General features: G+C 37.4%; 1 protein-coding gene across 1 annotated transcript in view; it reads right to left on the reverse strand.

The window, feature by feature from the left end:
* Positions 1-14,988, reverse strand: part of CNTNAP2 (contactin associated protein 2) — a 1,164,397-nt gene that overhangs the window by 214,959 nt on the left and 934,450 nt on the right. The window lies entirely within an intron of this gene.

Here is a 14,988-nt window from a genome sequence, read left to right on the forward strand (position 1 = left end):
TATCAGGTGGATTATTCAGTATTTGACCACAAATGCTGGAGAGAGGCATTTATTTTCATTTTGTTTTTAAATAACAGCTTTTCACTGGAAATTAATCTGTTTTCACTGAAAAATAAACAAGTTCATCATGCTCTCTCCAGCTGGTCCAAAGCAAAGCTTAAACAGATAATATCAGACTCCAAAAGAAACAACAATTTTTAAACAATTTTTAAAAAAATTGATGGTTTTAGTGCTTGAGCAAAGGTCATCTCACCTTTGATATAATCATATTGCTTGGCACTAGGTTTGTAACTTGGTATTTTCATATGCTGCTATAAGTTTATTTCTAATGTTTTTAGACTAGCTAAGTCTCTTATGTGTAAACAAATATAGAACTACTTTAATTTCTATTTTATAAAACACCCTTATTAGAAAAGCTTCTTTTCATACCCCCAGTTCAGCAAGGCACTTAAATATGAGCTTAATTTTAAGACCATGTGAATAATTCAGTCAATTTCAATATAGTTATCTTAGTGGGTTTTCACAATAAAAAAACATGATGGAACTCAGCCTATAAACACGTTTCTTTACAATGTCTTTTTTTCTCCATCTCTACTGCTGTACACAGCATTTTGTCATTAAAGCAAATGAAGCCATTTGCATGTAATTCACTTATTAACACATTTTACATGTAAAATCCTCCATAACAGATATTCCATTTTTCTATCTTTGAAATAAGACTGAAATATTTTGATACTTTTCTGTCTGTACATCTCACTTATACATCTCCAAAAACCTGCATGCATAACCCTAAAAATAACCACCTCACAATTAAATTCCGTCATCTAGACCATAAATCTACTTCCTCTAGATGATAAATCTACTTTTATCCCAGCGATATGTTGAAAGTAATCCACACAGATCTTTAAAGCAAATTAAATTCTAGAGAGATGGAGAGAGCAACCAAATACCTGCAGGCTCGTTTTTTAAGAAAAAAGGGGGGGAAAAAAACCCACCTCTGAAAATACTTACTTCTTTTAATGCTTTTGAATTGTTAAACACAGTATAAAAGTACCACTATTGAAAATACAGTAATGTGACAAATTTGTGGTCGCTGAAGGTTTTTTTTTAGTTGTTACTATTGCTGCACAGTATGGCCGTTCGACTACAGAGCTAATGCACTGGATATGGTAATAGAATGACTCAATTCGAGATTCTTAATTGGCCATTTTGGCTTCTGTGCCTTGATTATAAAGGAAGGAAGGGCTGCGAGTTAGAAGAGCATGTTATGTGAACACGGCAGTAGCATTGCCAAGCTGTAATAAAACATATCAGATATGATACCCCGACTTCCAAAAGATTGTTCAATGAGAACCATTTAAAGGTAAATGCTGTCTTTCCCACAGTTAATGACTGAATTATTTTAATTGATAGAGGATCCAACTATACTATTAGTGATATTTGGAGCTGCTATCATATTTTTTGTCATCTTTGAGGTTAGTTTATGTGCAGTAGCGGAAAAACTATAGTTTCAGTCAAAATTCTGTTTGTTTACACATTTCCTATCAAGCAAAGGATTGCATGATTCAATCAGCAAGCACTTCACCAAGAAGCAAAATTGTTGACTACAGTACCAGAAGGAAATAAAATTACTTAGATTTGTCAAAAAGAGGATTAAAAATTCAGAAACAGGTGGAAATGATTAAGGTGGGTGAAAGTGATGGCATAATTACACACCACAGTGATAGATGTCGCAGAACACCATGACAGACACAAACAGAGCATGCTTTAACTCGTTTAAATGATAACCGACATACAGATTGAAATCCAGGATGCTTTAGACAGACATTTTTCAGATCTATTGTTTTCAGTGTGGATATACTGCTTTACCCCAGCTAGGGATCTGGCCCAACCAGGGTGCATGTGCCTCTGTTACTAAGAAAAAACTTATGACCAGGCTGAGGAACACAAATGAGTTTAGGAAGATACTAAGACTCATGATTAATTTCCAGAAAAGTCAAGGAGGTAAGCTCTGATTTTAGGGGTTTTGCATTCAGCATTTATCCTGGTAGCCATCCCCATGATCAGGAAGTCCCACACTGATACATAGACAACTGGTGGTCCTTGTGGACACTACGAATGGTCTATGACAGGAGTGTAGGTTGTGCTAGGGCTAGTGCCGGAGGGCACCTCACTTCCTGGCTCCCATCACGAGCTCCCATGCTGCAGGGCAGACTTTGCATTACCACGCAACCTCAGGCACCAGAACAGGATGATCCTCACACTGGACCACTCTGCTCAACAGCAGTCTGTGCAGGAGGCCCTGGAGCTGCTTCATATTCCACAGTTGAAAAAGAAGAAAAAGGTAGGAAGATGCTGTTATTCCCCATCTGCTCTGCGCCGGCCAAGTGAGAAAGGCTCTTCATGGCCATTCTGTTTCCCTTCAGCCAAGCAAACAAAGGGCAGGATTTTGCCTGGAGTTTATAAGCCCCAAATTAGGAATGCTATGCTATGCAGATACATACAGCTAGATGACAGAGTATGAAACACAGTAAAACTATAGGGTGGACTAATAGAACAACAGAAAACAGAGGCTGGAAGAAAGATCAATCATGAAGGGAACAAACCATTTAGAAATAGGACCTCACTCTCCCTCTCCCATTTTGCCCCATTTTATGCAGCTATTGTCTCCTTTTGAGAGTGTGAATGCTCCTGTTTTACAGTTCTTTGTTTATTAGTTCTGTCCTGGAAATTGCTGGAAAGGGCTGATACAAATAAATGAAGTAATGCACTCCAGCATGAAGACTGATCACTAACAGAAATCACTCTAAACATCAGAGTATTTTATCATACACAACTATTCTGCTAAAATATTAACACTATTGGTCTTGGGCTTTAAAAGTGAACAACTTCAGTTTAAGGAGCAAAAAAAGTGAAGGGAAAAAGTTTTATTTACATACATATATATATACACACATATACATACATACATACATACATATATATATATATGTTGTCAAGTGTATTGCCATGACAAATTAACACCAGAAGACATTTTTCTGTTTTTGAAGCTATCTTTTCTTCGCATAGAAGTAAATTTTGAGTCACAGGATGACATATTATTTTATTGTTAACAGCTTATTTTTTTCAAGGGTTTGTGGAGAAATAGCATCAGGACATGAAGGAGCAGTAGAGGAATTTGCTGTCTGCCTTGAGATTTTGATTAGAATCCAGTCCTGATGCAGAACTACTCTCTGGGAAGGAAACAGCTCTCCTTTGAGGACTGCTGTAGGAAGCATTTAAATAAGTCCATGTGTACTAAGTGTATGATCAAGTTGCATCTTCATTTTCCTTCTTGAAGAGAAGACCCTTACAAGGTTTCAGGTGCTTTTTATTCAGTTACTTAGAAGAAAAGTAATCATGCTATTGGAGTATAACATGGATACCAAAAAAATGGACACACACATCCAGCCCTTAGGAGGTACATTAACCTTACAAAGTTAATGTCTGAGGTGTGAAAGCAATCTTAGTGAATACTCTTTTAAGGGCAAAATAGCTCATCTTATTTAAATGGGGTATGATATGGACAGAGAAGTTTGCCAGAACATCAGATTCAGACCATATGGTTAGTGATTCAAATCTCGCTCTCTCTAGAGCATTTAGCATTCTTTAACATTTACATGTAACAGAGGTAATAGTGGTTGCAATGGCTTTGCAATGCTGCACTTTGGTGAAAATTAATGAAAAATATTAGTTCTTATTTAAATCCATGTACAAAGTTATCCCAAATTTGCAATAATTAAGTCATGGTTTTAACAAATCTGGCCATCAGTGTTTTCTATTAAGAAGTGCTCCATCTCCACAGAAAATTCAGAAAAGAGAAAAAGACTAAGGAAACCTCTTTGTATTCTCACAGACCTGAGTGTCATAAAAAAGCCATTCCATTTTCATTTCATAAATATATCTTTTTGTGAATCATTTCATTTAATATGAAAACATACACAGCCAAAGTTAATGTAGTATGAACAGAGCTCTTAACAGTCAATAATATATTTATTTCTAACATAGTAGAACAGTCTCAAAATATATAACTTTTGCAAGAATACTTTATATTCTATTAAGCAGTTAATAAAACACATTATTTTTAAATGCAACTGATTAATAAAAAATGGGATAATTTCAACATTTGGGGGCTCTTGTTTCAAAGCTGCTGAGTACCTATAACTGAAGAGGCAGTACTGAGAGATTTCAGATCAAGCAGTTGAATAAAGTGGACAGACACTCAATAAGCGCTCAGTATTCAGACGTTTCCATTCACAATACAGCCCTTACAGTGCTGATGACTGCATTTGTTACTCGTAAACTACCTTAAGAAGCTAAATGCTGCTCTTTCTTTCATCCTCGCTTCCCAATAACAAAGTTTCCTCCAGACTCCACATTCTTCTTTCATCAGAAAATACCATCTTTTGCAACAAAAAACTGCAAAGCCAGGCTGGCTGCCATTGCCACTGAAGGAAAAGGGGAAGAGCGTTGCTTTTGCAGAAAGGGAGGAGGCCGCCCTCAGCTCCAGCAACTACTCTTATGCTCTCTTTCCAACTTCCAGAAACAAGGGAGCAACAGGGTGATCATCCCAGGCTCTTCCCTTGGTTCTCTGTTCCAGGTCTTTCCCTTTTCTAGCACTTTATCTTTGGAGGAACAGCAACAGGAATTAATATTGGCATTACTGCTAAGAACGTGGTCCATCTGGCCCAGTATTCTGTGTCTGACAGTGACAACAGGAGGCAACGGGAGACAATATTTACGGACAACATGTGCGTTGGGCTGTTACTTGTGGTTCATTACCTTTGCGCTCCCTCAGCATCCAGTAATGGCATTATGGATGCTAGAGGGTTTATCTCTGCCTCTTCCTGTTAGTATCTGTTTATGGACCCACTGGCCATGAATTTGCCTAATCCCCTTTTGAACCTGCTTCTACTATCTGCATCCACAGCCTCCTGTGGTGAATCAAAGCAAGCTGCAACTTGCTCTGGCTAAGGATGATCCTACCTCTACATGCCAGGAAATTTTCCTCACCTCTTTCTAGCCTTTAAAATCAAAGAGAATGGTTTAGAAAGAAAGGCTAGGAGCACTTTCAAATCAAAGCCAATGGCTCATAACCTCTGAAAAAAAAAGAGACCATTAAAAACTGCTCATTGGAGCAGTTTACTTTAACGAATGTGTTTAGTTGATCCCCTACACACAATTAAGAGTTAATCTACTGGACTGGATGGCTTTTGAACACAGAAAGACGGAAAAAGGTGTTTGGATGATTGCCTTTTATTTTTTTTGAAATGGGACCATTCCAGTTATCAATTAACATCAAGGGTTCCCTAATAAATTTTAGGGATTGTCAACTATTACATTACATGCACAATTGTTATATTTTTCAGTAAACCTTCTTTTGTTCACTTCTTTGCTAACTGAACACATCAAAACAGCAGGAGTTGAATTGATTGCCCGGTTCTTACTATTTGGAAGGATAGGCCCAAAGATATCTTTCTAAATGGTTATAAAGTACCTACAGCTTTGGAAGCCTAAATTAATGATAGCTAGAAATGAAAGTTATATACCAGGGATAATATATGATTAAGGCATTAAAAAGAGAAAACTTAATCTGCATGTGTGGAAAGGCTGTTAGAATTCTTTTATGTTTGAATGAAATGTATTCTTTACACTTGCATTTTGTATTAAGCTACACTAAAACATACAGTAATTTTAGACTCACATGAGGCTAACTATTGGTTTTAAGTCATGGGTCATTAGAGTCTGTGCAGGAACTCTCACTGATATTGCACTGAAGAAAGAGGCACTGAAAGAACAATTCTACCTCTGTTTAAGAAGTTCAGCACGCTAACATGGCTCTGTGCCTCACGGTTCACTCTTACCTTGTTTTCCGTTGCCATCTTTTTTCCTTGCACTTTTATTTTACTTTCCTTGCATTTTATTTTGCTCACTGTTTTTCTTATATGTGTATTCAGTCTCTCTGTCACTGATATGCATGAGTACCAGTATCAAGCTGATTAGATGCTTTGCAGGTTTGCTGCCACTGCCTTGTGTCACGAAGTGCTTGCCTGGACTGAATGTGTGCCTGCTGAGTACTTTCATGAAAAAGCAGCGACTCCTAACTGAAAATACCGATCTGTAGAGCAGATTCTGCTCTTGTTTGCACCACAGGCAGATCTGTGTCAGTTTAAGTGACTGACTAAAAAGCTGAATTATTTGAAAATGAGAGAAGAATCTGTCTGGCTGATGACATTTCCGGATTTCAGTAAAAGTACCAGTGCAGAGGTGACTTCTTTAATGAAATAATAGTTCCTCTTCAAAGATAAAATGAATTTTTTAATGTAATATTTATACATGATAGTATTGAGGGTGTATTTCTTTTATTTTAGTATTTTCTCTATTTTCCTTTTCTTCAGTAATACTTTTTCCTCTGTCTTCTGTTACTCTGTGTTGTGCAATATATGCACATGAATTTCATATATGAGTGACATGTTAAAGGAAGTAAATTCTTATGTTACTATTGTCATTTTGTTACCTGATAAAACACTTTCCTTTCCAGCCAGCTAGGAAAGGGACAGATAAGGAAATGCTTACTACTTATGAAAAGATGTTGTATCAGTGGTCATCAGTCTCCTAATGACTAAGAGAGTTAGATTAGTTGCCTTATGGCAATATAAATGCAGCATTTGAACAAATGGGAAACAGCACAGAGAACAGAGATTTAAAAAGAAACCAACCAACCAAAACAACAGCAAAAGAAAGAACCCTTGGCAGCCTTGGAAAGCAGGGCTCCCTAATTTATAGCTGCTTGTGAGCTTTATGGAATTATGACCTGAAACTTTTAGTTTGTTATTTATGATAACTTTCATTCTGTAGATACTTGTGTTTCCTTTGGTTCTTCTGTCATGGTGCTAGTATCTAATAAATTATTTTTTTAAAATTTTTTCTTTTACTATGTCTACCCTGGAACATTTTGTTTTTCTTTATAAGTTCACTGAGGGACTTGGTCTATTTGACAGAACTATTCATTTACAAAACCTGTGTAAACTATGTGAAAATTTAAGATTTAAAGTCTGTTCAGAAACAGAACCATGAAATATGTAATCTCCCAATAAGCTTGTTAATACAAAAATTGATATGATTTGATGTATAAACCCATGGTCAAGGCTTTTACTATTGCAAAAATACCTAAAATGAAATTTTTTTCTTTCCTAAGGTGTTCAGAATTATGTTATACTTCAAAAGTAATTCCTAAATGAAAAATGTTGTTCATATTATAGTAAAAATGAAGATTAATATTGGAAATTACTTGAGAAAAGCAGACAAAATAACATCGATGATTTTACATTGAAATATTCATAAGAACATTTTCAATTAAGCCATTTTTGCTTGAGAACCATTGACCAGCTGTATTTATAACGTACAATGGGGCCTAACTTTCTTTGTCCCAAAACTCTGTGAAGATAATATAATGCATCCTCTTCAATCTTTTCTTAACAGCACTTATGAACTAATTTTTGCCCTTTTCCTTCACTGCCACTGGAGGCAAAACTAATGATCTCCCCAACGCAAACCAGAGGAGTGTCTATGACCTCCAGTATCAGAACTTGGAATCAGTGTTTTAGATATACACCCAGGAACCTGGGTTCTTAACTGTGTTCACGTCTCACCATGTCCCTTAAGCCTTAGTTATGTTTTGGTGCATAAAGACTGGAGGAACTGAGAAGAGTTTAAATTTTGTAGTCTATATGTGGTAAAGACAAGCAGAGGGGAACCTAGTGAAGTGTTTGAGCAACAAAAATTACTGCCTACTTGCTGGCACGCACGCCTCAAGTTGATTATCATGCACAGCAATGCATGAAAGTGTTCTCATGTCCCATTATATTTGCCTGCTAATTCTTCAAAGAACATATAACTGGTATGTATATATTGATTTCAAAACATAAAGCAGCGAATACAAAATATTATCCTGGCCATTAGACATTTGGCTAAAGAATCTTTTCAGTAAGGTAAAAGCACTTCTCCTGGCTCTCTTATTGAATAGATTTCTGTATTTTCTTTACAGTACCCTGTCTTTTTCTTAAAATTCCCTTCCCTGATCAACAAAAATGTAGGCAAAACAAACTTTTATTTTGGAATTAGCAGGCTACAAAAAGAGGATCAGGAGAGAGAACTATCATGTTGGTGTCCAATGGCATCTTATGACAAAGCTTTTTGACAGCTTTATTTTGCTGTTGGAGAGATTTACTCTTTGACCCAGCTCATGAAAAGCTAGTACAGTACAAATGATTTTCCCCTGTCAAGACTCATATCCCAAGCTGAAGCACTACTAACCAAGCCTGCCTTTTTATTTTTCTTGGAATCAAGTCTCAGCAGTGAGATTTAGCTGGGGAAAGAAGCTGTCAGATGTCTTTGCATACTACTATTTGATGTTTTTTAAAGTGAATTCATTACAAAATCACCACAGTCCCTACCATACCCAGCAATGTAGTGTGCTACACTTGCAGCTGTTATAAACAACTGTGTACTGTAAATTCACTGAATCGTTTGAGGCCAAAGGACAGTGTCTCTGCTCAAGCTAATCCTAAGCAGAAAAGGAAAAGTAAGTGCTTTTAGCCAATAATATGTCATTCAGAAAGAATGTATACATACATAAGTATTTTTCAAAAAGAGCTCATTAAAATTTTGCATATGTAATGCTGAAGCAATAGGGTTACCGAGCTTGTTCTGGGAGGACATGCAGGATGTCTATGCCAGGATGCTCAGGTGCCAGCAACAGCAAAGAAGGAAAAGTACAGTGTCTTGGTAGTGGAAATACAGGCTACAGCTCGCTCTGAATTTTACCCAGCAAGGCCATGAAGAACTCACATTTCTGTATCACGTTTGCAAAGAACATACCAGAGAGAAATCAATTCAGAAAGATCTCACAATGTTGCTAGAGAAGTGATTGTTATTTTGCGATCAGTTGATAAAGTTATGTCTACCCAATCTTGACGCACGGGTAAAAAGCATACCTATATACACATACCCATTACCACTGGCACTTTGCAGGTTAATGCAACTAAATCCCCTGAATTATTTAACTTCTTCATAGGGACTAAAAAAAACAATAGAAATTCACTGATGATATTTTACCAGTAAGGGAAAGCATTTTGAAATTTTCTGTGGCAATAGCTTCCTCTTACAGCAGAGATCCACTGGGAAGACTTCAGAAATTGTTATTAGAGCAACAACAACTACTCTTACAAGTAAGATTTATAGAAGGGGATTGTAAAATCAAATGAAAATTATTATATTAGACTGTGTAAAGAGTCATTTAAGCTGGCATTCAATATATTTACGTGGAAACAGGGCAAACAAACAAAAAGTTCTGTAAAAAGTTCAGTAAATGATACTGGTATCAACACTGACATGCTGTGATCACATTTTTAGATGAATTCCCTTGCTGTTAATAGATAATGACGACAGTCAAAATGGTCCTTAAATAAATTTAAAATAGCCAAATAATTCTTGTGATCTTGCTTTGCACACCTACACAAGGATGCTTTTAACCTATACAGAAAGGAAAATAGATAACATTCTTAACTTAGATGTACCTACATGATTCACTCTTCTAGCAACACTGTGCTTCCTGCTGCTCCATTTTATCTGATTTGCAGTAATAACAGTGTACATGGAACTAAATATTACGACTCCTTAAGAGCTGATGCCATTATTTTGCTAACAAATGAACTAAAATCAACAAAATCCCAAGGTAAATTAAGCTGCACTCCGAGCGAGCAGAACTGATGAAAGCTTTTCCTGCAAGCAGCCTTTCCTCAGAGTTGCCCCACCACTCTCAAGCCCTGCTCCCTTCAAACCATTGCTCCCTACCCCCAAGCACAGCTTCGCAGGAGTTTAAAGTGAAAGAAAAAAGCCATTACAACAGCCAGAAGACTTCAGGCTTCTCTTCACCCATGAGGACTCAATATCAGGCACTTCATACAGAACATGGACCGTGGCAAAATTGGAGATTAGTTTGGGGGAGCAAAAGGGTTTTCTGTTGTTGATGAGGCTGCTGCAGCAGCTGATGCTGCTGTCAATTCTCCTTCCCCACTGACCCTTCAGGAACCTCAAAACTCACAGCCTTACTTCTTCCTCCCCACTGTGGCTCCGCTGCTGTATTGAAAGCTATGAATTCTTGCTAGTTACAATGATATTCCTATGTCAGATCTCAGCATCTCAGATTTTTTTTTTTTTTTTTTTTTTGTTACACAGTGTGCATGCATAATTTTGAAAACACAGTTGGCACAAACATATGAATACAGACATTAGCCTCTTTGCATGGTAGCCCTGCTGCTCCCCAAATGCCTGCCATTCCAAAGCTGGAAGGTATCCTATCCTTCAGAAATAAAAATGAAACAAAACATGTATTACCATGACTTGTCATGTGCTGTGTTCCATACAATAATAATGTACCCTAAATGGATTTCAAATGAGGAAAAAATGACTAGATGAGCCTCAGCACTGAGGCTTACAGCAGCCTGACTACTGAGCATATTCAACTGAAAATAAAGGAAGCCACACTACACAAAAAATACAATGTTGGGACCAATAAAAATTAAAGCCAGAGGTCCAAAACCAAACCATCTGTTAAGCAATGGCTATTTGAGACACAAATGGAACATGTAAAAGAATAACACTCCCAAATACACTCTCCTGTCAGAATGAATTTGCATCCCTCTCAAGTTTCTATAGTCCAAACCCTTTCATTTCACAGGGTTTTTGATGCCTTTGAGATTAACCTGTAAGGTATTACAGATTATTATATCCTTTTATTAAAAAACAGACAAATGTATGGATAGCCTTTTAAAGGATATACTTAGCACACATGATTTTAGAAGCTGTATGAGATATGAATAATGCTGATGCCATTACAGAGAAATCTAATCAAATACGAATTTCAGTGTGAATGGAGAGAAGCAGGGAAATGGGGTAACTGATTTCAGATGTGTGATGTTTTACTTTCAAACAGTGCAATCTGGGCAAAATTGTTTTTGGATCCAATGTTGGGATATGATCAAAAATAACTAGAACCCTTTTTCCAGGTGATCATTTGTCAGGCTTGATGACGGCCTTGTGCTTTGCGCTATTTAGATGATTTCTCTTCTGGGTCAACTTGGGTCTCATGGCTACTGTAAGAACCATGTGTCTATTGATTTTGGGGAAACAGACATATATATCGATCGGGACTGACAACTGGAAAGGTTAGGTGATGTGTTTTACATTGTCAAACAACCACCTCTTGCAGTCTGAGTGCAGGGCACTCTTTTTTCTCATTGAAGCACATGGCTTGTTTCATCAGTGCAGCCATGCACATTAATTTTCCTATGTGGGTTTCAGATTTCTCCATGGGAAAATAGAAATTGGCTAATGATGCACCTTATTGAGGACCTAATAAAATATTATAATAATCTCTTACTCTACTGAGTTGAAATGGCATTTCCTAACTATCATTATACACTCAGAGGGCACAGGAATTACATTGATGAAGTGTATGAGGTACTCATTGCTATATTAATAGTAGAAAAAGAACTCCAATTTCACCGGCTGCTGTAAAACTTGATTTTAAAATCTTACATCAGAGCACTGATGTAAAGAACGATTTCCCTTGCTTTGTGTGATAGAATTTGTTGGAGTCTCATGCTCTAGAAAGAAAATGACATATTGGTGAAGGTAAACAAAATTAAAAGTTTTTCTGTTGGTCAATTCTTTGGAGTCTTTTTGCTCTGGCATGCGGTTTTCTTTTGTCAGGGTCCAGAGCACCCTGCTCCCCAGCAGGGCTTCCCTCCCGGCACTCAAGGCCAGCTGGCTGGTAAGAGAGAGCTGTTTGAGAAACCTCAGCTGCCCTTGGAGCTCCTCCAAAAAAGCTGGGAGAAGCCTCAGCAGAGGCTCCCCCCAGAACAGCTCTGCTAGGCAACGCCTTCTTCAAGTAGTGATATTAAGGAGAATAAACTGGATGACCTTGATTTGGACCTATGATTTTTACATTGTTGCCTGCATCAAATGTATCTTTTCTTCACCTGTTTCCATGATAATGGTGCTCAGATGTCTGTAGAACTACTGTTATCTTCTAAACAATGTCTTACAAACATGTGCTTTAGGAAAACAGATCACAACAAACAACAGTTCAATGCATTTCTGAATTTAGCTGAGAAAAATAATACTTGATATTAAGTGAGGTTTTAATTAAGAGACTCATACACACAAAAATGACATGGTTACTCACTAAATGTATGTAAAAATCAATAGATGAATCTCAAAATAGAACTGTAAACAAAAAATTGTCATTGATCAAGCTGTAAACAACCCAAAGTTAGGGATAATGGCAAATATCATTGAAGACAAATTACTGATACAAAGAGACTAAGCTGAACCACTTTCTAAGCTCAGCATTAAGCAAACAATGTGCCCAAATGAAAAGTCAAATATTTGGAAACAAAGAATTCAAACCATACTTTTAAAGTGGGGACAGCAGATCTGTGCTGGAAAGCAATGATTATCACCAGGATTTTAACACAGACTCACACCATGGTACTGAGAAAGTATAAAAAACTCCACAGATAATCCATTCTTTATTAATAAAAGAAACAAAAAATCCCACGCCCCAAACAGACTAGGATCAACTAGGGACAGAATAGTGTATTGTATTGGTCATATATTTCACACATGATGTGACTGTTAATGAAACAGCAAGTCCACCCCTTACTGCCAAGAAGAAAGATGAAAAATTGAGGGAGATTCAGAGTAATGATTTAAAAAACTGTTACAGAATGAGCATATTGAAGAGACTACAATCTTTAGTTTATCATACAGAGTTATCAACTTGTGAGTCAAAAAAATTTTGCAAGTACACTGTCATGCTGAATCCCAGTTAACATATTCTGCAGGTTCTCCTGCAGTGACCAGACCCACAAGGCCCAGAGCACTGCCAATTTTGGAAGTGAGATTTGGTTTAAGAGTTCAAAAACCCTGGAATAAAATGTTAAAGAGCAACTTGGTTACACTCTATAAACACCTACAGGGAAAGCAGAAATTTCAGAGGTTATTATGAAATTTTTCACTGTAGCAGACAAAACAAAAGCAACTCACCAGTGGAAGAGGAAGCCAGGCAATTTAAAGCTAGAAATAAAGTTCAGTGAAGTTCACTAACCTTTGGCACAATTCACAGAGCTATGATAGATTCTTCACCACTAAAAATTTGTATAGTGAAAAATGAGATCTTTTTTAAAACATATGCTCCAGTTCTACATAAACAGAAAATGCTATGCATGTTTTATATAGGAGGTCAGATCAAATGATTGTAAAAATCCCTTCTGGCTTTATAATCTACACTGTAAATAAAAGATACTGGCTACCTTTGAAAACTAGGAATCTTTGGTGATGCAGAATGTGACTGATTTTCCACTTGTACTCCACTTTTTTCCCACTTTTCCACTTGTGTTGAGATATGTTATCTATAAAATGGATACTTCACTGCTTCTCTGCAAACAGCACTGGATTCTTGTTTGCTTTTGGAAGTGAAGCCATCCAGTGTTGGTTTTGGAAGTTGTTATTTTTGTGCAGTGCCACATTACTACAGTTCTGCTTCTGAGAAGTCACTTTTCTTGTTATGTTTCATTATCATAATTTTAACCCTGATCAGTGGACACACATGCCCCAACATCACATGACACGGCCAAGTCATGCAGTTGCACTAAGCCCTCTCCTCAGCCTACTTAGGTTGCATCTACCCATCAACTCCTGGTCAAAACTTGCTTCTTCCATTAGTCCCAAAGAATCATTAAATAATTTAGAGTGGTGGTGGTTGGGGTGGGAGAACAATGACATCTGGAGGTCAACTAGTCCAATCAGCTGCTCAAAGCAGGGTGGGCTTCATATTTAGATCAGGGTACTCCCACATTTGGACATCTCCAAAGATGGGGATTCCACAACCTTTCTGGGCAGCTTGTCCCAATGGTTAACTACTCTCACGGTAAAGAACTTTTTCCTTATGACCAGCTGGAATTTTCTCTGCTGCAATTTGTGTCTATTGCCTCTTAGACTTTTATTGCCAATCTCTGAGGAAAGTCTGTATCTGTTTTCTCCAAAGCCACTCTTTAGGTAATGGAAGACAGCAATTAAACCTGTGTCGTTCCCCCCCCCCCCCCTCCCCGCCTTAGCTTTCTCTTCTTCAGGCTGAACAAACCTGTTTTTCTCAGCCTTTACTTGTACATCATCTGCTCCAGTCTCCAAACCATTTTTGTGAAGCTACCACTGCACTTGCTCCGGTTTGTCAATGTCTTTCCTGTGCTGAGGAACCCAAAACTGGACTGTTAAACTACCCAAGGTTCCTGCAAGCCCATTTCTCCAGCATGTAAATCTTCCTCTGAGTGACAAGCCTACTTTCTAGCACATTGACCAGACTGGTATTATTTGTGAAATAGCTGAGGGTGCATTCCGTCTCACCATCCCTTTTTTTTAACATATCCATTGAACAGTATTGGCCATGATATTGATCCCCGAGGAGGACCACTGGCCATGAGCTGGACTCTGAACCACTGAGTATTACTCTTCGAGTCCGATGTTCAGTCACTTTTCCACTCACCTTGTAGTTCAAAGACACCAAGCCTGATGACTTTCAAAGCATGGTGTAAGATTAGTCTCCTTTTTCAGTTTCAGATATTTACAACAGATCTGACAGAAAGACGCTTTGGTGTTTGGACCGAGGACCTCTAGGTTTTCGCACATACTTCATGTAACCTTTTCTCCTATTCTACTTTCTGTGTAAATATTACATGATTACTATTATTATTATCTATTTGGCAGAATTAATCCTATAAATTTAATCAGATAAAAATGTGCATATAACTCTCAAAGTGCGTGCCTTTTTCCAGCATGTTTTCCTGCAACAGATTGAATTTACCAAGATTTCTGTGCGACTGATGT

This window comes from Apteryx mantelli, chromosome 2 (assembly GCF_036417845.1).
Source record: "Apteryx mantelli isolate bAptMan1 chromosome 2, bAptMan1.hap1, whole genome shotgun sequence".
NCBI lineage: Eukaryota > Metazoa > Chordata > Aves > Apterygiformes > Apterygidae > Apteryx > Apteryx mantelli.